The sequence below is a fragment of the Herpailurus yagouaroundi genome, unplaced genomic scaffold (genome assembly GCF_014898765.1).
Source record: "Herpailurus yagouaroundi ecotype Mexico unplaced genomic scaffold, PumYag 216, whole genome shotgun sequence".
Lineage (NCBI taxonomy): Eukaryota > Metazoa > Chordata > Mammalia > Carnivora > Felidae > Herpailurus > Herpailurus yagouaroundi.
Genome location: NW_024412447.1, coordinates 2,443,034 through 2,465,264, shown reverse-complemented (window position 1 = coordinate 2,465,264; position 22,231 = coordinate 2,443,034). Strand labels below are relative to the sequence as shown.

The 22,231-nt window shown below is 45.7% G+C and overlaps 2 long non-coding RNA genes across 2 annotated transcripts; one reads left to right on the top strand and one right to left on the bottom strand.

Annotated features, from left to right (window-relative positions):
- Positions 1-7,987: 7,987 nt before the first annotated feature.
- On the bottom strand, positions 7,988-21,619 carry LOC121017515 (uncharacterized). Its single transcript, XR_005784791.1, has 3 exons — positions 21,606-21,619; positions 11,387-11,388; positions 7,988-8,262 (listed from the first exon to the last, which is right to left on the bottom strand). It is a non-coding gene; the product is annotated as an uncharacterized LOC121017515 (long non-coding RNA).
- On the top strand, positions 9,948-11,103 carry LOC121017517 (uncharacterized). Its single transcript, XR_005784792.1, has 2 exons — positions 9,948-10,011; positions 10,685-11,103. It is a non-coding gene; the product is annotated as an uncharacterized LOC121017517 (long non-coding RNA).
- Positions 21,620-22,231: the final 612 nt, after the last annotated feature.

The window sequence follows — 22,231 nt, the reverse complement described above, 5'->3', positions numbered from 1 at the left end:
GAATCTGAAGCAGGCTCCAGGCTCTGAGCTGTCAGCAGAGCCCAATGCAGGGCTCAAACCCAAGAGCTGTGAAATCATGACCCGAGCTGAAGTTGGATGCCTAACCAACTGAGCCACCAAGTGCCCCCATCATCATCATCTTTATCACTCTACCCACAGAAAATTGTGATGCTCTCCTCTGCCCTCCAAGATAGAAAAAAGAGCAGCAGTTTCCCTGGATTTGACTGTGCAGGGAGCCAGAGGCTGGATACAGGACCCTGCAGTGGAGACTGAGTTGAAAGGGGAGGCTGGAGGGTGGCCTGTGAAAAGTGGGCTCCCCTTTAACCTATATCTGAGGCTGATTCTATAAGGACTGAAAGCAATCCAGGCAGGCAAGGGCTGTTTTCTGTGTTGCACTGTTCCCTGGGCTCCTTGTTGTCCTTGATAACCAGATATTCACTGATTGGGTACCTTCTCTACTCTTGATGTACCCATTCACACCCTTCTAGGTATCTGGCAATGGCACAAGAGTGGAGTAACTAAGAGGTTCACAGCCACAGAAGGTTTGAAAAACACCTACTCACAAGATTTCAAGGAGTTTTATTCACTAAAGGCCTTTTGAAATAATTGAGCCACTGACCAACGGAGATGAGGGTTGTTTGACACAGTTGGGGAATGATAGGGAGCAAGGAACAAACATTAATGATAAGGGGACAGAGGCAGTTCTCCAGAGGGAGGTGCAAAGAGCAAGACTCCCGAAAGATCAGTGCCAGCCCCAGTTTTATTTAATATTCTTTCACAAAGGCTGAAGGAAGTGGGGGGCAGGTACACAGAAAGCTCAGGGTTGGCAGATAAAAGGACAGGGATGGGAAATTGATGACAGGGAGACGGGAAGATCTTAAGACTCTGTGCAGGTGGGCAGGAAGGAGGGAAATGAGATCAAATGTGAGCAAGTTCAAGGTGATAAACTTCATAAAATGGGAGCCCTTGGAGATTGCCCCCAGAATGCTGCTTCAGCAAAGTCACCGTGCTCCAGACATCACTGAGAACAACGAGAAAGCGGCGGAGGGAAGGCTGTCCATCACTGACACATTGTCTTCATTTACACACTTCCCCTCCTAACTCCCTGTGTTTGGGAGATGTTCTGAGCTCTCGCTCGGCAAGGCACAGTGATGCCAAGTCTGGGAACAGCTGAACTGGGGGACTGGGTCAAGGAGGGAGCCTGCTATCTGCTGAGTGGGCCATCTGGCTTGTTCAAGTGCTAATGGTCTTGTTACCTTCCAGAGGCTGACCTACAGAGAGGATAAAAGCCATAATGTTGCTATCACTTCCCGAGATGCCCTATCAACTCAAGTGGTAGATGGCCATGTTATTTTCTCCAGAATGCTTGTGTGTAATCAGTGATCTCCTGGCCCCAGTGGAAAGATTTGTGAGCCACAAATCCTTAAGGAAGAGCTGTCTACAAGCTACTTCCTATTTCTTGTGCCCTGTAGTTCAGTACCCAGTGTCAATTTCCCTGTTGTTTAGATTTCCAGTGTGAGCTCATTGCATGAATGGCCCGAGAGAACTCTCCGACCAGCTGGCTCTCCCAAATGAGCTCATTCTGCCTTTTTCACTCCTCTGTTTTCTTCCATAAGGCTGAGTGCGAGAGCGAAGGAGGGTTGGCTTTTAAACAGTATTATGTGTCATCTAAATAAATACATTTCACTGGGGAAAACATGCTAAATATGATATTCCCATGAGTCACAAAACAGCTGTGCTGGCTTTGCAGCCTCAACCTACTCCCCCATCAGTCCTGATGATTGGAGAAGAATGAAAGAGTCACATTTCAGAACGAGTGATCCCCAGAGAAGCAGGGAGTGGTCACCTCCTGCCATTCTAAGGACGCCTTATGAACTGCTATAGAAAGCATATGAAGAATAGCACCCAAATAAAATGTGATGAGGGTCCATGGAGCTCAATACAGATTTGGAGTTCATGGACAAGCAGAGAGAGGGGCAGAGGGAGTTCTACAAAGCATAATGATTGCATCTCCCTTTGCTCTGATTCCTATTATGATTTGGAAAAATAAATCAAAGCCCACATGCCTTCCGCCCATCTGCCCCCACCACCGTCAAGTCCAAGGGATCTTGAGTTAACAAACAAGATCCCTTTGCTGCTACCTGCAAAGCCACTTTGCAAAAGGCAGAGTGCTATTGGCAGAGCTTACTTGTCATTACTGTCATATAAATGACCATTTAGGTTTGCATCTCTCTCCGTAGAGTTGGTGTGATAGTGTGGGGACACGGGAGGAGGGCTTTAGGGTAAAGTCAACCCCTAGATTTCTTAAAATGTCAGAGGGTCTTTAAGGGTGCCTTTGGCTGTGGCCGTATTGGGTGCGTTCAAAATTCAGAAGGCATGAAAAAAAAAAAAAGAGAATTTCATTTTACTCTCCCCAAATGGCAATTTAGTTCTGCATTTCCCTAACCTAATTAATGGGAGGCCACCCATGTCACTGTGGTGGAAGGCTCGCTGTGACATTACCATGGTTTCCTGCCGTACTCCGCAAACGTAAGATTGCCTATTTTCTTGAGACTCTTTTTTCAAGAACATTTGAGACTTCCCCCAGGAGAGAGCCAACAGGCAAAAGGTATAAGGATATTACCCTCAACTGTTTAGAGAGTTTTGAGGGAGATTATCCTAACAGGGGCTGTCACCTTCAAATCTTAATCCTTTTGGACCCTACAAACAGCCTACCAGGCTCCCTTTACTCACATCTGAGAACGCCTCTGGCAAAGGTAGACTGAGGACATTTCAGAGGGAATGAGCAATAAAGAGACCAGGTCTAAGATGCCAAGAAACCCTCCGTGGTCCAGCTCTCCCCACAGCCCTGGCTTTGATTTTTGATGTTCATTCCAGCTGCTCATGAATCTCTGAAGCGCGTCAGCCCTGATCCAGCGCTGAGAATTATATGTGGAATGTAGTCTTCTAATAAAAAAAAAAAAATCTGAAATTAAATCCTTGTGTCCTTTGATAGTATCGTTCAAAAGCAAAATTGCCTGCTCAATTATCCAGACAGTACTTTTTGCCTAGGCAGAGAAAAATGACACACAGCAAAGCTAATATATTTAATATTATATTTTCAGAGGCACATACCCTAGAATATCTTGGTTAGTGTAATTAATTTAGTTGAGTTGTGCCTACCAAGAATTTTTTTACATTACAGTGCTATCTGAATAGGTGTTACGATTACAGTAAGCCAACATTTTTTTAAAACAAAAAACTCATATTTATTGTCAAGCGATAGGAAGAAATTGAAAAAGGGATACAAATGTTACTGTGAAGGCTTGAACAACCACAATTTACTGCAAAGAGATAAAAACCGCACACCTCAGCCATATTATCACCATAATTGTGTGCCGTTTACTCATCTTGTAAAATAAACGGATCATGAAATGTGAGAGCACGTTTCAAAACATACATAGAAGGTGTTAGAGTGATTTTGCGTAGGCTGCCCGACTTAATTGTAAATTGTTTTTCTTTCAGTGGGAAGTGAGAAGGTATTAATTAGTCGTGATTTCGACAAGATTGAAAGTCCATGGACTTTGGCTCCAAGAGAACTGTGCAAAGGTGCTCCTGCATCCTTCAGAGGCTTTTTGTTTTTTGATTGTTTTTTGGTTTTTGGGTTTTTGTTTTTGTTTTTTTTTTTAGGGATTAACGGCATTTAGTTGTTTGCTAATCCCCAGTGTGGGCACCCTGGAAGATCCAGGATTTGATAAACATACGAGTGGCTCAGATTTTAACAAGGAACATTTCTCCTCTCACTGCAGGTAGCAAAGGGGAAAGCTAAGCCACACTGTGTGGCCCCAGGGAGCTGCAGACAGAGGATTAGGGCAGCAGCCACCGCACCAGCTGTCTTCCCACAACTTGAGAGGCTCTGGCACCACATCGAAATCTCGCTCAACACTCCTTCCCTTCCTTCCCAGTGACTTGTTCTGTGCCTCTTCCACCAACACGTTTTTATTCTTGGCAGCCAAAATAATTTATTGGTTTCCACTGTTCTCCTTGGTTGAATTCTCAAGTACACCGCCTCCCCCCTCCCTGGACAGACTGTCTATAATTCAGCTGGCATCTCATCAGCACCTTGCTGATCTTCCATTATTCCTTTCTCCAGAGTCGTGATTCTTTCTTCCTTCTCGGATCGAAGGGGAATCACAAGCACATGGACACCGTCCACTTGGGATTCCACCGAAGTGGGATTGCACTCTACCACATTTCCGCTTCCTTGCTGAAATAAGCAAAATATCTCCTTTGCAATGGATAGTGAATCAGCTTCACTAAGGCAACAAAACTGCCCATCACGGTTCCTCATTTTCCACTCGCAGCGTGACTATGAATGGTGTCCTCACCAGATGCCTTTTCTGAGCTTTGCGTGTCCTATTTGACCTGGATAATTAGTGTCATCCTCTTGTTTATGCAAAAACAAAGCCATTGTGACATAGGTTCTCTAAGTAGGTTGGGAATGGGGCCCAGACGTGTGGACCATGGGTTCTGGCGGTCAAATTCAGACCGTCATCTTTGGCAATCCATCTTTCCAGGGAAACCAATGGAAATACACGTAACTCTGATGAGCCTCACCACTGCGGACATAACAAAGTGATAACATGGAAGCGGAAATGACTCATTTAAAACAGATGTCGAATTGCACTGTGCTCTGCATAACGGGCGTGTGTTTCACGCCACTCTCTCGTATTCTTGTAGTTTGGACCACAGACTTCCATCAGTCCATTACTTTCAATGATGGATTCCAGGGAACAGCCAGTGGGAGCATTCAGCTGCCCTGGAACAAGGGTCCGCCTTGCAGCTCACCCTCACTCAACACCCGGGGAACAAAGCACACGTTAGGAGACTCCAGAGTGCCCGCCTCCTCCTCGTCCAGCTGCAGGACCCACCAGCGTGCGTCGGGAACATATCACATCTCGGCATTTTGCTCCATAAGTTAACATTTTTTGGCAAACCCAACATGAAGGAGTTAACTTTTAAAAACACCGGCACCCAGCGAGGGACTGGAACAGGGCACCGAAGAGAGACAAACCTGGGACACATGTCTAAAAATAATACCTACATCTCCCTTTGCAACTTTAATTATTTTTACACCCCTGGTGAGCTGTCTGAGGGCTGAGGCGGGAAGGCTGTCCCAAGCCTCTCCGCAGTCCCTGACACTTGGTTGTTACTTTATTTAAAGCAGACATCAGGCGAGGGAAATGGAAGACTGAGGGTCAGGAGGGAGTTGGGGAGCACTGTCAAAGCCACCTACACTGTGGGCGGGACATCAGCTCCCTCAACAGCCTCGGGTAGAGGATTCTGAAAACCATCCAAAATTCAGCTCCCTCCCCACTGCTTTGCAGGGCTCAGAAGGAAAAGACACTCTTCTCAACGTTGAGTGTGGAGCCCCTGCCTTCCAACTGGGTCAGCACCACAGTGGTTGAGAAGACAGCCCCTCAGGATGAACCACAGTGACATACTACGGGGACAATGAAACCAGTCATTAAAGAGAATATGCTGTGGGAGGCTGCCTGGCTCCTTCGTACAATAGTCAAAAACAAACACAATTCATTTATGGTGATGGAAGTCGCAATGGTGGTTATTCTTTGTGAACGCTATCATCGAGAGGTGACTCAAGAGAAGCTTCTGTGGTGCTGGCTTCTATATCATGCTCTGGATTTATGTGCTTTGTAAAGATTTATCAAGTTGTACACCTGAGACGTGTGAATTCACTATATGTAAGTTACACCTCGTTAGTTATGCCTTTTCAAGTCTTCTCTCTCCCATAAACTATGAAAAATGTCAAACATATAGAAATGTATAGGGAACGATAGCTTAAACTCTGAGTGCTCATGATTTAACTTTAAAAATATTTTCCTTCAAATCTTTTTTATTTTTTATTTTTGGAGAAATAAAGCATCATCGGGACAACTGAAATCCTTGATGTATCTGTTTCTGATCCCATTGCCCGCCTTCCCTCTCCAGGGGATAATCACCATCCTACATTCAATGTTTTTCATACCCATTCATGTTTTTACATCCTCCCAACATAAGTATTTTGTGTAGCCATAAAAGATACACGGGGTTGTTTTGTAGGCTTTTAAACTTTATATAAATGGTATCATACAGTTTGAGCCATTTTGCAAGTTTCTTTTTCAAGCAAGAGATTTTTGTTTTGAAGCTTAGCTATATGGATCCACGTGCCTCTGCTGTCCTCCTTTTAACCACTGTGTAGTACTCTGCTGTGAATGTAATTGCAAGTTATTTCTCCCTTCTCCTAAAGATAGACATTTAAGTTGATGGCAAAGACTGCTGGTTGCTTCCCAAACCCCCTCCCCCTTCCTCAGCAACAGACCTCAGGTTATTCAGAGTAGCAACATGGCCAGTTGAAAAGACACCTTTCCTCACCTTTCTTGTTCCCAGATGTGGCTACATCTATATTCTGGCCGCGATAAAATAAGCAGGGGTTGCTGGGTGGGACCAAAGAGGGTGGGATTGTGACATGCCCTTTTGTTCCTCTTCTCTGTCCCTCTTCTTGTTCCTTGGAATGTGGATTTTATAGCTGGGGCTCCAGGAACCATCTTAAACCTTGGCTTGGGAAATTCCTTGAGAAACCCTTTTGGGATTGAATTCAGTTTGTAAATTAACTGGACGAGAATCCGTACCTTTATTAAACTGAAAATTCCTAAAGCTTGTACGTGATTGATCCATGCATTAAAACAAAATAAAACAAAACACCTCTGGTCTTGTTTCATACTTTTCTTCATAAAGTTTTTAAAACTTTGGTATGTTCACAATTGGTCTAAATACTTTTGGTTGTTGTTGTAGTTTTCTTCTAACATGCTTGTGTGTCTTTTCCTTATATTACGTTTTCTACCTGGTTTCTATCGCTCTAGAGGAATGCTACTGGTTTTGCATTTTGATTTTACATCCAGAATATTGCTGATCTCTTATCAGCATAGGATCTAAATTTCCTGATTTGCTCAGGACAGTCATGGTTTTCAACCTGTTGATCTGCCATCCCACTTGGTCTGGCAATCATCCAAGTTCCTCATTTCTGATGAAGTGATATTTCTAGCAATTGCATTTAAATGGACCACAGTGGATTGGCAAACCTCAGCTTTGAAACTCCAGCTTCTGAGATGGTGTCACCCAAGTCTCATGTGAGACATCTTGGTCTTTGTGCAGTAAACAATTTTCTCAATTGAACACATGGCTTAATGTGAAGGATGACCAGTGATAACCTCGCTTTCTTTTCCTGACTCTTTCTACGTGCAAGGTAACCGACACCTCCCTTTATAGGCCAGCAAGCAGGGCACCGGCTTGAACCCTCTTTGTGGCAACGTGAGAATTTGGTTTCGCCATCGTAATTATGTTAAATTTATAGTTTTCCCGCTTTTTCCAGTCTCTATAATAGCTTTTATAAGATGGGTCTCTCTCTATTCAATGAAGTTTTGTAAGAACTCATCTGTAAAACAGAATCAGCACCTTTTGTCTGTGTGTTTGGGGGTGGGAGTGTGGGATTGATGTCGAGGGTATTTTCCATTGCTGGCTCAATTTCTTTAATGGTTGTTGGTGTATTTCGGAGTTTTAAAACATTCTTGAGTCATTGTTGGAAGTCTATATTTTTACAGAAAATCATTCACTTTATCTAAGTTTTCAAGTTTGTTGACATAAAGTTGTTCATTATATCTGCCTTATTTTCTTTTCTTCTATTCCAATTTAAAAAATTTTTCAACTGTATGTCCATTTGTATCTATTTCTATCATTGTTTATTTACCTTTTTTTCCCTCATTTTTTTTTTCTTTTAGAAACTGTTTAATTTCTGCCAACCTTATTTCCATTTTGTTTGCCTTTCTGGAAGAACAGCTTAAAACCACTCACCGGTTGTTCCTACCCATTCAGTGGCCTGAGCGGTGGGAGCTGCAGACCTGAGCACTCCAGCCTTCAGTAGGGAGCTGCCATAGGGCACCTGCCCACCTTCTGATGAGTCTATGACTTCAGGTTGAGGAGCATTGAACTCAGGAGCTGGTGAAGCCCATTCACCCTGATATTCCTCTTTGGTCACAGCCTTTTTCAGTAGCAGCCTGCTCTTCCTTTTCAATGTCTTCAGGATCTCTGCAGAAGTAGAGATCAAATATGACCTCCCATGGGTGTTCACTGGAAATGGTGCCATGCATGCGCAGAACTTCCTGGGGCCAGCATCCACCACATCAGACCTACTGAGCATGCTCCCTTGTTGTTGCAAGGGATGGCGATCTCCGCACAGTGCAGAGCAGAGTCTTTGTTACACAGAGCGATGGTAGACAGGTTAACATAAGATGCTTCCGTGAGAGGCTGGTGGTCAGCACTGGGATCAGTAACCACCAGAGGATCTTGCTCCCAGAAGGCTGTCTGGATGCGATTAGCAAAGGTTCCAGGAGTGAAGTGGCTGGCAATAGGAGTGGCTCCAGTAGCAGGGGACACTGCAGCCCAGCTCACTGGCCAGTACCCCTGGATGATATGACACTGACATCAACCGGGTTTTCAATGGCAACAATGGCACCAGCTGCCAGCAGAAAATTCTCTCAGGTTCTCTTCAGATTTATGTTGTAGACACCATCACTTTTCCTTTGTAGATGTACTGTTCCATTTGGAAGTCAAGGTTGATGCCACCTAAGTGGGTTCCTGCTGCAAAGAATTTGAGGACATCCTCCTCCTTCATTTGCAGGACATCAAGGGCTCTGGATCTTGTGACGGTTTCCCTTTAAGTTCTGACAGGAATGCAGAACCATACCGTATGGAACCCTCTGTGGGTGGACTGAAAGGGTCCATCCATTTTTAAATCTTGCTAAAGTCTTGTCTATTTTATTTGTTTGATTTAAAAGCCAGTTTCTGTTATTTTGTAATATTATTTCTCCTTTATCCTGCTTTTCTATTTCACTCATTTTCATGAATTGTAATTTTTTTCTCTGTTAAGACAAAAAAAGTAGCATTTTAACATAAGCAATAGTTCATTGCATTTGCCAGTATATTTCATGAGTTTTTGTGTTGTCTCTTGTTTTTCATGCCTTTCTTCCTTGTCCACTTCCCTCTGACATTGAGTATCTGGCGGTAATATAGTCTCTTATTTGTTGTATATCTGAAAATATCTCTGCTTTGCCTTGACTACTGAATGATAGTTTAGCTGGGTATAGAATCCAGGGAAGGTGTTTTTAAGAAGGTTTTCTTTGCTGTACTTATTACATTTTATAATTATATACATTATGTAATTATCTGAAAAATTCCCATCTCCCACCAGAATGACTTTTGTTTGTTTTGTCCACTACTGTGTGTCCTGGTCTCTAGAACAATGCCAGGCACATAGTAAGCACTCAATAAATAGTACTGAATGAATGAATGTATGAACGAATGAATCCCTCACTGGACTTTCTGTTCTCTGAGGGCAAGGTGGGCGTCTTACTGTCCAGGGTTGAGTTCCACTGACTTGCCTAGTGCCTGACATAGTAAGAATTAAATAAACATTTGTTGATGAATAAATGAATTCACCCAAGTCCTAAAACCAAAGAATAAAAATAGTACTCTTAGAAACTAGAGCCTTTTGAAAAAGCAACCTTTGGAGTCTTCTAGGTCTTCATTTTCTTTTTTAAAGTTTCTCCCCTGGGGTTAGCTGCAAGGGAGTTGGGGACAGAGAGGGGACTTTCATGAAACCAAGGCCCTCCCTGGAGGGTTCCCTTTTACCAAGTCTGCACAAACCTTCAAAGACCTCTTCACAGAAAGGATAATGTTGCCCAGCTTAACATGGAGCCTGGTTGAAACCTTGTTTCTAAACAGACTGTACTGCATCATCACCAGTGGCTCCTTTAAGGGAAAAGGGTGTCACAATAGGAAAGATGACATCCAGGTGCAGACTGCATGGATGGTCACAGTGACTAATAAAATATTCAGCAGTTGCTGCTGTGGCCTCAGCAAGGACGTGCAGCAGAGCCAGCTGATGCCTGAGTGTGAGGAAGCGCACCGGGATTCGTGGTAAGGCGCATTTAGGAAGGAGTTGGGGGCCTCTGAGGCCCATTGTACAGGAGGCATTTAAAGAGTTGGCCCCCTGAGAGCACTAATGTGCTTCGATTTGGCCATTTATGAAAGGGAAGGGACTATTAGGACTCAGAAAAGATGTCTGGCCTGCACCATTTAGAGGACACAGGGGTCACCTGTGTGTCAACAGAGTAAAAGGGTCATTCATAAAGCTCTACATCTATTTGTCAGCCCTACAACGGAGCTCACCACGCGGGAGGCAGTGTGGCAAGAGACGCGCTATTGCGTTTCTCTACTTTCTGGTCAATTCTAACAATTTGCAATTGAATGTTGCTCTCATGGATGTGTGGTCCCCACTCCAGACAGTTTCCATAGGCACAGATGGCTCCCAGTCCTGCTCCATCCGCCCCCTTAATTGAACGAGGCCAATAATCTTGTAACCGACGCCCTCTGCCAGTTGGTGATGGGGCTACAGTGCATATCTCTGCCTCTGGACACTCGCAAAACCTCACCGCTCACTGACAGCCAAGTTCGAAAGACACAAAAAGAGTGGAGAAAAACGAGTTTTAAAGATGCCAAAGCTAACGTGTTAGCAAGATTTTAAAAACATGTTTCCCTTGGCTTGTGGAGAACAGAGAACAGACCTTTTCTCAAACTGCCTCTCTTTCAGCCGTGACGTCTTCTCTGAAACATGGAAGTTATATAAACAGAAAAAAACGTCCCTTCCAAATATTGGTTCAGATGCAGGAAGTACACAGTTGCCAAAGGAGATGAACAAACTAGGAATCAGAAAAAAGCAAATTATTCTTGAAGGCATCAAAGTAGGTTTCCCAAACAAAGGAGAGTGCTATTTCTTTGTTAAGGAAGAAAAAAAAAAGCCATTATGGAACAAACTTTACCCTTTAATGTCGATGTACGACAAAAACGCTTTCGCTCTGGTCTGCGATCTGTCTTTCTTACCATCCTCCAACTTCGGTGTCCTCCAGAAAGGGATTTACTGAGTGGTTTTACACATCTTTCAAGTAAAGATTAACAACAACAATAATAATAAAGTAATAAATTGGCCACGAATCTTGGCACAACCTGAAACCATATGTTCTGAGAGTTGCTTCATTCACTGCTAATTAAGTTTCCTCCCCCTCCCCCACCAACACACAAAATGAGACCTTTTTTTGGGATCCAACAAATAGCTTCAGGCATGTGGGCATCTTGATGGAGTCTCTTCTTCTCTTTGGAGGATCAAATCCCAGCCAGCTTTGTTTGAAGTTCAGAGCCCTGCATGGCATCTGAGGAGTGTTAATAAAATAGGAGTGCATGTGTGAAGTTACTCTAAAATTCCCAAGACTTCATCCCAGGAGGGAAGCGTAACAACGACTCACTGACTTTAACAACAACACCGCCACAGAGGATGGTCTACCAGTCACCCTGACACCATGGAATCACACGTGTCTTCGGGCTCCAGGCCACCCGAAGAACTCAGGTGCGGGCATCAGTACATTCTCTGCCTCTCTTCTAATCAACGTCCTGTCCAGACGGTCACCAGCCCTCTCTGCAGCAAAAGCCACTGAGCATTTGGGTATAAACATAGCTTGTTTGTCTTGTGTTAGTGCAGCCTTGCAAAACACAGATGTTTTCCTTTTAATCCTGTTTGTGCTCTGCGATGGTCACACTTGGTGTCATTTGGCTGCAGGAATCCCCTCTAGGAATGATCCTGCAAGAAACAGCCTGTGCATGGAGCCATCTGATTTGGGGCAGTTCCCCGCTTCTGTGCAAAGCTGAGCACAGTTAATTTATTGGAACAGAATGGGATATATGAGAATGAACATATAAATACCTTTTTTTTTTTAAGGCAAACTATATAGAATCTAATCATCTGGACCTACAAGGTAAGTTTATGATTATGTGTGTGTGTGTGTGTGTGTGTTAACGTTTATTTATTTTGAGAGAGAGGGAGAGTGAGGGGCAGAGAGAAAGAGGAATAAAGAACCCCCAGCAGGCGCTACATCATCCACACAGAGCCTGCTGAGGGGCTTGAACTCTTGAACCGTGAGATCATGACCTGAGCCAAAATCAAAAGCCAGATGCTTAGCCAACTAGGCCACCCAGGTGCCCCAGCTTATGGCTCTGTTTCATATACTTTTGGATTTTCACTCCTCCACCAGGATTTCTTGGCTTTCCCCAGAGACATGGCATGTCTTCAGAGTCAAGAGCTCAAACTAATGGCGAACAGTCTGGGTTCAAGACCTGGACCTGCTGCTCCCTAGCTGTGTGGCCTGAGGCAAAGCACCTTACCTCTCTGGGCTCTTTCTTCATCAGTAAAGAGGAGCAAGTATACGTAGCTATGCCACAGGGCCATTGTGAAGATTAAGGGGGATACTTCCCAGAGGCACATGGAGTAAACGTGTAATACATGTTTGTAATTCTTTTTGTCTGTGTCGCTCATTTCAGGCCTTGATCTTGATCAGCAGCTAGAACCGGCTCGAGGCTCAGAGCCTTGTAATGAAGCAGACTGTGTGTCTACTTCCCACAGAAATGCCCACCTTGTCCCTCCTTTGGATCAAGGAGTGAAGTCCGCTGTGAACCACAGAATTATCATAAAGCGCATGTTGCTGGGGGGCTGGGGTGCAAATTGTGGATTAGCTGTAGAGAGAGGGTCGGTCCTCGATGAATCGGACACGGGGCAGATCAGTTTGGACGTGCAAAGGAAGATCCAGATTCAGGGATGGTTAATTAAGAGCCTACTCTGTGCTCAGAAATTTGTTAGGTCTATTTTCATGTGTGGTTTTGTGTAACACCCGTGACAAATCTATAGCACAGGTACCATTATGATTTCCAGTCTATAGACGTAACCGAGCTTTAGGGAAGCTAAACAATTTGTCTGCCATCCAAAAGTTGCCCCCTGCCTGCGGGATGAAGTCCCAGACCCCAGGGATGTTCCGCAGCCTGGCCCTCCATCTATCCACCCCCATTTCTCCATCCCCCTGACTTATCCCTCGCTGTCACCCAAAGGAAACGGGCTTTTTTTTCCCCCTACCTTAAAGGAGACTGAGACTCCCACAGCCAGCAATACAACCAGCAGAAAACCCAACCCCCCCCAAGGACTGAACTCTAATGATAGTCTTTACTGACAATTTCCCATGGAAGGGCCTTCACACACAGAGGGATGTCCTAAAAACCCACTTTCCATGCTTCTCACCTCAAAGCCCTGGTTCATCCGGGAGCTGTTCCCCCCCATCCTCTTCTCTCCTTCATTAATTCTTTAATGCCAGTCCTTTGTTCCCTCCTTCCTGCAACCCCACCCCCAACCCCGCCCCATCCTTCCTCTAGTAGAGGAAAGTGATCACCTCTGGCCTTTGACCCCGGGGCCTGTCCCCTCCCCCGCACAGCTCAGCAGGGCAAGGCCAGCAGGAAGGTGTTTGAAAGATTGCAAATATGTATGCTAACTTTTTTGTCCTTTATCTGATTTGCCTTGCATTCTAGCAACACTGTGATGGGGGATCGGTTTCCTGCGTGGGCCTCGCGGGGTCTTTGCTCTGAGACTCACTCTGCCCAGGCAGCTTCTTTATCATTCCTCTGCCTGGTGGTCACCATGTGATGTTGGATTATATCCAACTCCCGCCTTATTTTGAGTTTCCTCTTTTTTTTTTTTTAACTTTTTAAAAATTATTTTATGTTTATTTATTTTATTTTGAGAGAGGGAGAGAGAGAGAGAGAGAGAGAGAGAGAGCGCGCGTGCACAAGTGGAGGAGGGGCAGAGAGAAGGAGAGGCAGAATCCCAAGCAGGTTCTGCACCATCAGCACAGAGCCCAAGGCAGGACTTGATCCCATGAACCACAAGATCATGACCTGAGCAGAGATCAAGAGTCGGAAGCTTAACCGACTGCACCACCCAGGCTCCCCTCGAGTTTCTTGAGGGCCCCACAGCCAACTCTCCGCAGAGGATGGCTTCTGCTGTTCTTTAGGAATGCCTTAAGCAAATGAAAATTGATTCTTCTCAACGACAAAAAGACAAGAGATGGGCTGTTACTGGTGTTGACTCAGCAGCCACGGGAGTCAGGTCCCGCAGACTTTCCCTTGCCCTGGGAGCCCCGTCACGGCAAGATGGCCCTGGGGTTCTAGATGGAGCATCTGTGTTCAAGGGAGGGGGAAAGAGGGAGCCGAGGCAAGCGGCTCTCTGAACTTTAGCCAGGAATGCAACGGCTTTCCTAGAACTTGGCCTTGTCTTGGACATGAACCAAGGTGTTTCATCGGCCGTCACTGGGTTGCGAGGCCTTCCCCAGCTTGTTTAACGGGGTCTTGTCATCTGATTTGTTTTTGCATTTATTTTTCTATCACAGTGAAACTCACATGACATACAGTAACCATTGTAAAGGGAATAATTCAGTGGCATTTACTAGGCATGCAGCTTCCACCTCTACCTAATTCCGAGGCATTTTCACCCCCCAGAAAGGAGACCCTGAGCAGTTACTCCTCACTGTCCCCACCCTCTGCTTTCTGGTTCCAGGGATTTACCTAAACTGCACATTTCTTATAAGATGGAATTCTACAATATGTGACCTTTTGCATTGACATCTTTTACTCGGCATCATGTTTTTGAGGTTCATCCACAAAGTATCGTCTATCAGAACTTCGTTCTTTTTTTTTAAATTTTGTTAAAAAAATATTTCATGTTTATTTTTGGAGAGAGAGACAGACAGAATGTGAACGGGAGAGGTGTAGAGAGAGAGGGAGACACAGAACTCAAAGCAGGCTCCAGGCTCTGAGCTGTCAGCACAGAGCCTGACGCAAGTCTCGAACTCATGGACTCACAGACCGTGAGATCATGACCTGAGCCAAAGTTGGTTGCTGCTCAATCAACTGAGCCATCCAGGCGCCCCAGCATTCTGTTTTTTTTTTAATGGATAAATGATTTTTGTATTGTATGGATATACCATAATTCGTTTGCCCATCCACCTGTTGGTGGACATCTGGGCTGTTATCATGTCTCTCGAGCCTAGGCTGCTGGCTCCCAGCTGTGGACCTCTGCAGAGTGGCCTGGGCCCCAGAGTAAAGAGGTGCATGGAGGAGGCTCCAGAAGGAGGGTGGGGGGACTGAGCCTGGGTGACTCCGTCAGTCAAGTGGCCGACCTCGGCTCAGGTCACGATCTCACGGTTCGTGAGTTTGAGCCACACATGGGCTCGCTGCTGTCATGGGCTCCCATGCTGTCATGGGCTCGCTGCTGGCTCCCTGCTTTGGATCCTCTGCACCCCCCGTAACTTCCCCACTTCTGCTCTCTCTCAAAAATAAATGAAACATTTCTTTTTAAAAGAAGGCTCCATAAATGTTCATCAACTGATGAATGGATAAAGAAAACGTGGTCTATATGTACAATGGAATACTACTTGGCAATGAGAAAGAACCAAATCCGGCCATTTGCAGCAACGTGGATGGAACTGGAGGGTATTATGCTAAGTGAAGTAAGTCAGGCAGAGAAAGACAGATACCATATGTTTTCACTCATTTGTGGGTCCTGAGAACAGAAGACCATGGGGGAGGGGAAGGGGGAAAAATGTTACAGAGAGTGAGGGAGGCAAACCGTAAGAGACTCTTAAATACAGAGAACAAACTGAGGGTGGATGGGGGGTGGGGGGGAGGGGAAAGGGGGTGATGGGCACTGAGGAGGGCACCTGTTGGGATGAGCACTGGGTGTTGTATGGAAACCAATTTGACAATAAATTATATTTAATAAGTAAATAAACATTAAAATTTTTTTAAATGAAAAAAGGAGGCTCCAGGCATACCCCAGTTGCCTGAGGGAGCAAGGATGATCCTGGGATGGGGAGCCACTTGGGGGCCTACTGGAAAGCATCTTTGCCTACTTCCCAACGCTTCAGCGGCCCTGTGACTACCTGCCTTCTGGGAGCATTTGCCTTCTGCGTGCACTTAGAACCACCAAGGAAGCAGTACTATCTTAACCTGGGGTCATCCAATCCAGGACTGCCTTGGCTGGAGCCCAACCAAGAACATTCCTCAGCACCGGTGTCATTTTATGTCGTTCTTATTAGTAATCACATAGGATTCATAGCCGGTTGACTTTTACTCTTGCCAGAGGCTGATAAATCGGCCAGGCGCAAGGATCATTCTTCAATAATTAAAAGCCTTTATGGCTTGCAGGAAGAAGCAAATTTGTGAGTATCCACCATGGATCTGTACAACGCTCCTCCCTGCCGATCAATGTCTGCGTCCGCTGCTAGCTGGTGAACTGTTCACCTTTGACTTGGTCTCTGGAACCTCAGTTCAGCCGTCCGAAGGCAGTACTCTCTGCAGAGATCACGTACTCGCTGCAGAAGCACTTTCACGTGTCCCCTGGCATTTGCCTGTGGACTAATTGGTCCAGGGGAGTCAAAGTGTGGTCCCCGAACGGGCTCAGCATCTAGGAGGTTTTCAGGGAGCTACCGTTTCGGCCCTTTCCAATTTCCTGCTCTGGAGCCGAATGCACCTAGCACACCCAGCACACCATCCTGGGCCCCTAGGGAAGGACCCTGTCTTCCTAGGAAAAGACCCAGGAAGACAATGCCCAGCTATCAGCTTATGACAAGGGAAGGGAAGGGCTAGACAATGGTGTACAAAGGCACCAAATGGACAAGTATGGCCCAAGATGACTTAACTTCTCAAAAGCGGAGACTTTGTTTCAGAGTGAGCCATCACTGCATGTGCTTTAGAGCTCTGGTTTTTGAGTCAAAAAGACCTGAGTCTGATTCCCGCCTCTGCCACTTAATAGCTGGGTGATCTTGGGTAAGTAACATAACCTCTCTGAGTCTCCATTCAACCTCACAAGGAGGAGGTAGGAAAGCCTGTGAAGCGCGGTGCCTGCCACACGGCGAGAACACAGCAAACCGCAGCTGTTAACAATTCTCGTGACTCTTCACGTCCTCGCTTCACTTGCCCCTGTGCATCTAGACAGATCTGCCGGTACCCCACCTCTCCAAACCTCCCCCATTTCAGTCATTCCAATCCAAGGTTTTATGGACTCAACTCTCGCCAGGGCATTTTTCTTAGGGGGCCCTCTTTGCCAGGATGGGCTGAAGATTATAAAGTGTGGTTAAGAGTTTCAAGGTCAAACCTAGTACTTCCTATGAAAATAAAAGATGGCAGTACATTACGTTGTCAAGTTAATACAGTGTGATGGAGCATCTCCAGACTGCACATCCTGGAAGACTGTAAAAGTCTAATAGATTTAGGGTAACTGTACCTCGGGGAGCGTATTAGACAGCGCTCATCAATGGATCAAAACTGTCTTGGATGCTCCCTTCCCAGGGAACAGCAGTGGCCCTTAAATGATTGCCTTCCCTTCAACAACCTGGAGATAAATTGTGCTTCATACATTAACTTCACACGAATGGGCCACTTATTTTGACTGGAGAGTGCACCTTATTTTACCCCAAATGAAAAGGCATATCCTTTGAAAGCCAAATTCTGCATTCTTTAAAATTACTGCGAAATGACATAATGCCATATTAACTCCCTCCCCGTAGCTCTATCTCTGCTGATCTCAGATGTGTTTGGACACATTTAGCATCGTGCCCCTGTTGGTGAAGTGTCTTTAATTATTCCGAAGGATGTTCTGATGCATTTAAGTTTTAATCAGGTGTACAATTAGCCGGGTGTAAAGTTTGTATATATGCTCCTAGGAAGACATCATTTCGATGAGCTTTTATCCCGGGAAGAAATGCCATTTTACAACGAAAATGGTAACAGAAATAACCTAACTGGACCACACAGACTTTTTAAGAGTTGCCACGTGAACTCATGGATTTATTTTCCTCATTTCGCACATTCCTAAAATTGCATACGCTTTCACAGTCCGAACAGTCACTGAGGAGCCATCGTTCCAGTGAGCTGAGGTTGGATGAGGAATAGCGCTTGACAGATTCTTGCCCCCCGCTTCTCATCCATCTCCCTGTTAGCTGGGATTTAATCTCTTCCAGGGGGAGGACTGCTCAAATTGAGTAATTTCTATCCTCTCTAATTTAAATAGACAATGCCTCATGGTACCCCTCAGGGACCAGGCAGGCGGATGGAGCATCCCTTACCAGGGTCTTGACACCCTGCGTTCAGAGACAAGATGCTGTGGGAGAAGGTGTGCACATCACTTCTGCCACGAGTTTGTCCAACCAGCCCTAGGCCAGCCCAGATCACAGGGGAAGGGAAACAAGCCCCATCTCCTGATAAGAGGACTGTCGAAACGTGCAGCCACCTCGAATCCACCACAGCAATCCCAAACATGGAGACTGTTACCATTTGAAGCCCTTTGTTACACCACACATGCATATTTGCAGGTTCAACCAAGCCAAGAGCAGCTTAAAGTAATTTCTAGACACTCTACGAGATAAATTTGATTTGTCCTTGTTCCTCATCCTCCATTTCCAAGTGATTGCCAAGAATCACTGAAGCTGGTCCATTTTACTTTCCAAATATTGTGCAGATTTCCACTTCTCTCCGACCCCACCACCATCACCACCATCACCCTCTTCACTGCCACCACCACCATGGTCATTATCACCATCGTCACCACCACCACCATAATCCCTATTCCTTTATTGTGAGTCCCTACATGCAACAAACCGAATGTTGGTATCCCCATCCCCCAGATTCCTACGTTGAAATCCTAGCTCCCACTGTTATGGTACCAAGAGGCAACACACTTGTGAGATGACGTGGGATTCGTGCCTTTATATAAAAGAGGCCCCAGGGGCGCCTGGGTAGCTCAGTCGGTTAAGCGGCCGACTTCGGCTCAGGTCATGATCTCGCAGTTTGTGAGTTCGAGCCCCGCGTCGGGGATCTGTGCTGACAACTCAGATCCTGGAGCCTGTTTCAGATTCTGTGTTTCTCTCTCTCTGACCCTCCCCCATTCATGCTCTGTCTCTCTCTGTCTCAAAAATAAATAAACGTTAAAAAAAATTAAAAAAAAAAAGACAATTCATTATCATGTTATGCCATTTAAAAAAAATAATTAAATAGGGGTGCCTGGGTGGCGTAGTCGGTTAAGCGTCCGACTTCAGCCAGGTCACGATCTCGGGGTCCGTGAGTTCGAGCCCCGCGTCAGGCTCTGGGCTGATGGCTCGGAGCCTGGAGCCTGTTTCCGATTCTGTGTCTCCCTCTCTCTCTACCCCTCCCCCGTTCATGCTCTGTCTCTCTCTGTCCCAAAAATAAATAAACGTTGAAAAAAAAAATTAAAAAAAAAAATTAAATAAATAAATAAATAAATAAATAAATAAAAGGGGCCCCAATATGCTCCCTTTCCTCTGTCACCATGTGAGGACACCAGGAAGCACGTGTCTGTGAGCCAGGAAGCAGGTACTCACCACACAGAGAATCTGCCAGCACCCTGATCTTGGACTTCCCAACCTGGCAACCGAGAGAAATATTTGCTGTTAAGCCCCCGAGTCCGTGATACTTTTAAATATTTTTAAAATGTTTATTATTTATTTTGAGAGAGAGAGAGAGTGCACAAGCAGTGGAGGGGCAGAGAGAGAGGGCGAGAGAGAGAGAGAGAGAGAGAGAGAGAGAGGATCCCAAGCAGGCTATGCACAGTTGGCGCGGAGCCCAGTGTGGGGCTTGAACTCACAAACCGTGAGATAATGACCTGAGCTGAAATCAAGAGTCAAATGCTTAACGAACTGAGCCACCCAGATACCCCTGTAGTCTGTGATATTTTTCTTATAGCAAAAATATAACTGGACTGAGATACCAGCCCACAACGTGATGTTAAAAGTACATTCGCTAATGATTGCTCACTAACAACTTCACATACTTTAGACTTCTTATCCCAGAGAGATGTTAAAGCTTCCTAAGGGCAAAGGCTGGATCTTTTCCTTCTCTGAAATAACATGGACATAAGAGCTTTCTGGTGGGCTGGAAATATTCTGAACCTTGGTCGCGGTCGGGGTTACATAGGGGTGTACCTGTGCCCCGAGCCCCATACGGTACTGCACTGTTTCACTACACCTCAGTAAAACCGAAGACGGCAGTAATGATCTGATGATTTATTAAACACCCACTAGGTGCCAGGCACTGGGCTTATGGGCTTTACGTATATTATTTTTATCCTCATACGAACTGGGTGAGGTTGATAACATCCCCCCTGGACAGTTGAACAAATTGAGGTTCAAAGACATGAGGTAGTTTGTCCAGAGTCACATGGTTGGTCAGTTCTGGAGTCTTGAGCCACATTCAGGCAGATTCGACTGTGAATCTTTCGTTCTTCTCAGCTGAAGTCACCAAGACCTCAAGGGAAAAAGAAACACACACACACACACACACACACACACACACACACACACACCTGTACACACATTTATTCAAGATGAGCTTTTAAACTAAAACTCCAAAGTACATCTTGTAAAGAATAACAAATTCATCCTCCCAAGGAAATACAAACACTAGAGCAATCTGAACACACTTGCCAAGGATGAACCCGGCACAGAGCTTCCCAACCCCTAACGTGCACCGAACCACCTGAGTGTCTTGCTAAAAGACAGATTCAGGTTGAGGACATCTGGAGGGGGAGAGGGTCCACCTTTCTCACGAGCTCCGGGGGATGGCAGGGCTGCTTCTCTGTGACCCGAACTTTACAAAGTCAAACATCAGAGCACATTTCCATGCACGTGGGATCAATCAAACCATTAGCAAAACACAAGAAACTGCTTAGACAGTTAGACAATAATTCCTGCAAATGCAAAATATTGGCATTGTCTCTGGACAGGGTAAAAATGAAATCATTTTCCAAAGTGATGTGGTCGCCACCCTTTCTGCCGGGTCCAGCCCGAAGCCTGTAGGTCTCTCTTTGTTGCAAGATATCAAGGTGTCCCACAGCCTAGCCCACCCCAGCTCTCAGGGACACCAGAGATGCTTACCCACGATCTCATTCCGTAGGAGGGAGCCCCCGGGCTCTGTCCGCAGTCCATGCCAATGGCGTTCACACCGGCCACTGCCAGTGAGGCATGGCGGCTGTAAGAAACCCTGAGTCTGGGTTCACACACGAACATGATTCACAACTTCTTATCCCCACGCTCCTTTCTCTTGCCACCCTGCCCCCCACCCCACCCCTGATTTTCACCGAAGTCAGTTTGCACGTGAGCAGCGCATTCACAAGGGGACAGGAGCTGTCATTCCGCAAATCCCAGACCTGAGTTCAGACAGAAAATGGGACTCAGCTCCAGGTTTACCCACGGCGGCTGTCTCATTCATTACGGAGAGATCAAAATAGCCGTAGGTAGGAACTCATCTAACTTAACGCGACATGCCTGCAGTCCATAACAAAGGAAGCTCCTCATCCAGCCAGCTCTTGGGTCCTGATCAACAAATTTGCTCCCTGAAATCACACAGTGGCTAGGCAAAAAGGAAATATATTTCCTTTTATGTATATAAATAAAATATTGATATATAAGTATATACTATGTAATCTCAAGTACAGCCCTGAGATCTCAAGGATGTCATTCTTTGATTTTTGCCGCAATGTGGTGGAATACACCCTGCGAAGGAGTTTTTGTTGTGTTTTTCTCTCCGTATGGGCCGTTCTGAATGTCCCAGGGAGGCCACGAGGGAATGACGATCGGAAGAGTAAGGTGCATGCACGTGAGGATTGTAGGAGAGACACGGGGCGCCGGGCCTCGGTTCGGGAACGCGGCGGTGGTAATCAGCAGGCTAGCAAGTTAGGTCTGGGACTGCCAAGAACGTTCACCCCGAAAGCCGTCTCTTTCATGAGATGCTGATGTGCACGGTCTGCACAGCATTGCCAGCGGCTTTGTGGACAACTGTGTTATAAGCCCTCCACAAAGATCCAGCTATTTGGCTGTTGTTATGGGAACGGTACAATTATGGCCAGATTGGAGTTGTGACGGGGGACAGAAAAGAAAGAGGATTGGGGGTGGGCAAAATTGCTATTTTCGCCCAAATGCATTTTGGCTGATCACCTGTGCTGAATGCGAACAACAATTGAGAAGAGAAGGTAGTAGGAACCCTACTTGGCCTCCCGGATTATAGGCCGGAGTTTGTGCTGAAAAAAAAAAGAAGAAGAAATCGCCGTTAAGAGAGGAAGGATCACGTCCTCTTACTTTCTTTGTCATTTCACAAAAATACTATAATTGTGCGTCAGAGCAGGAAGTTCAGCGATGTTCAAAGATTCTATGTGGCCTCTTTACTTCTGTTACCGAAGTTAATACACGTCTGAAATATG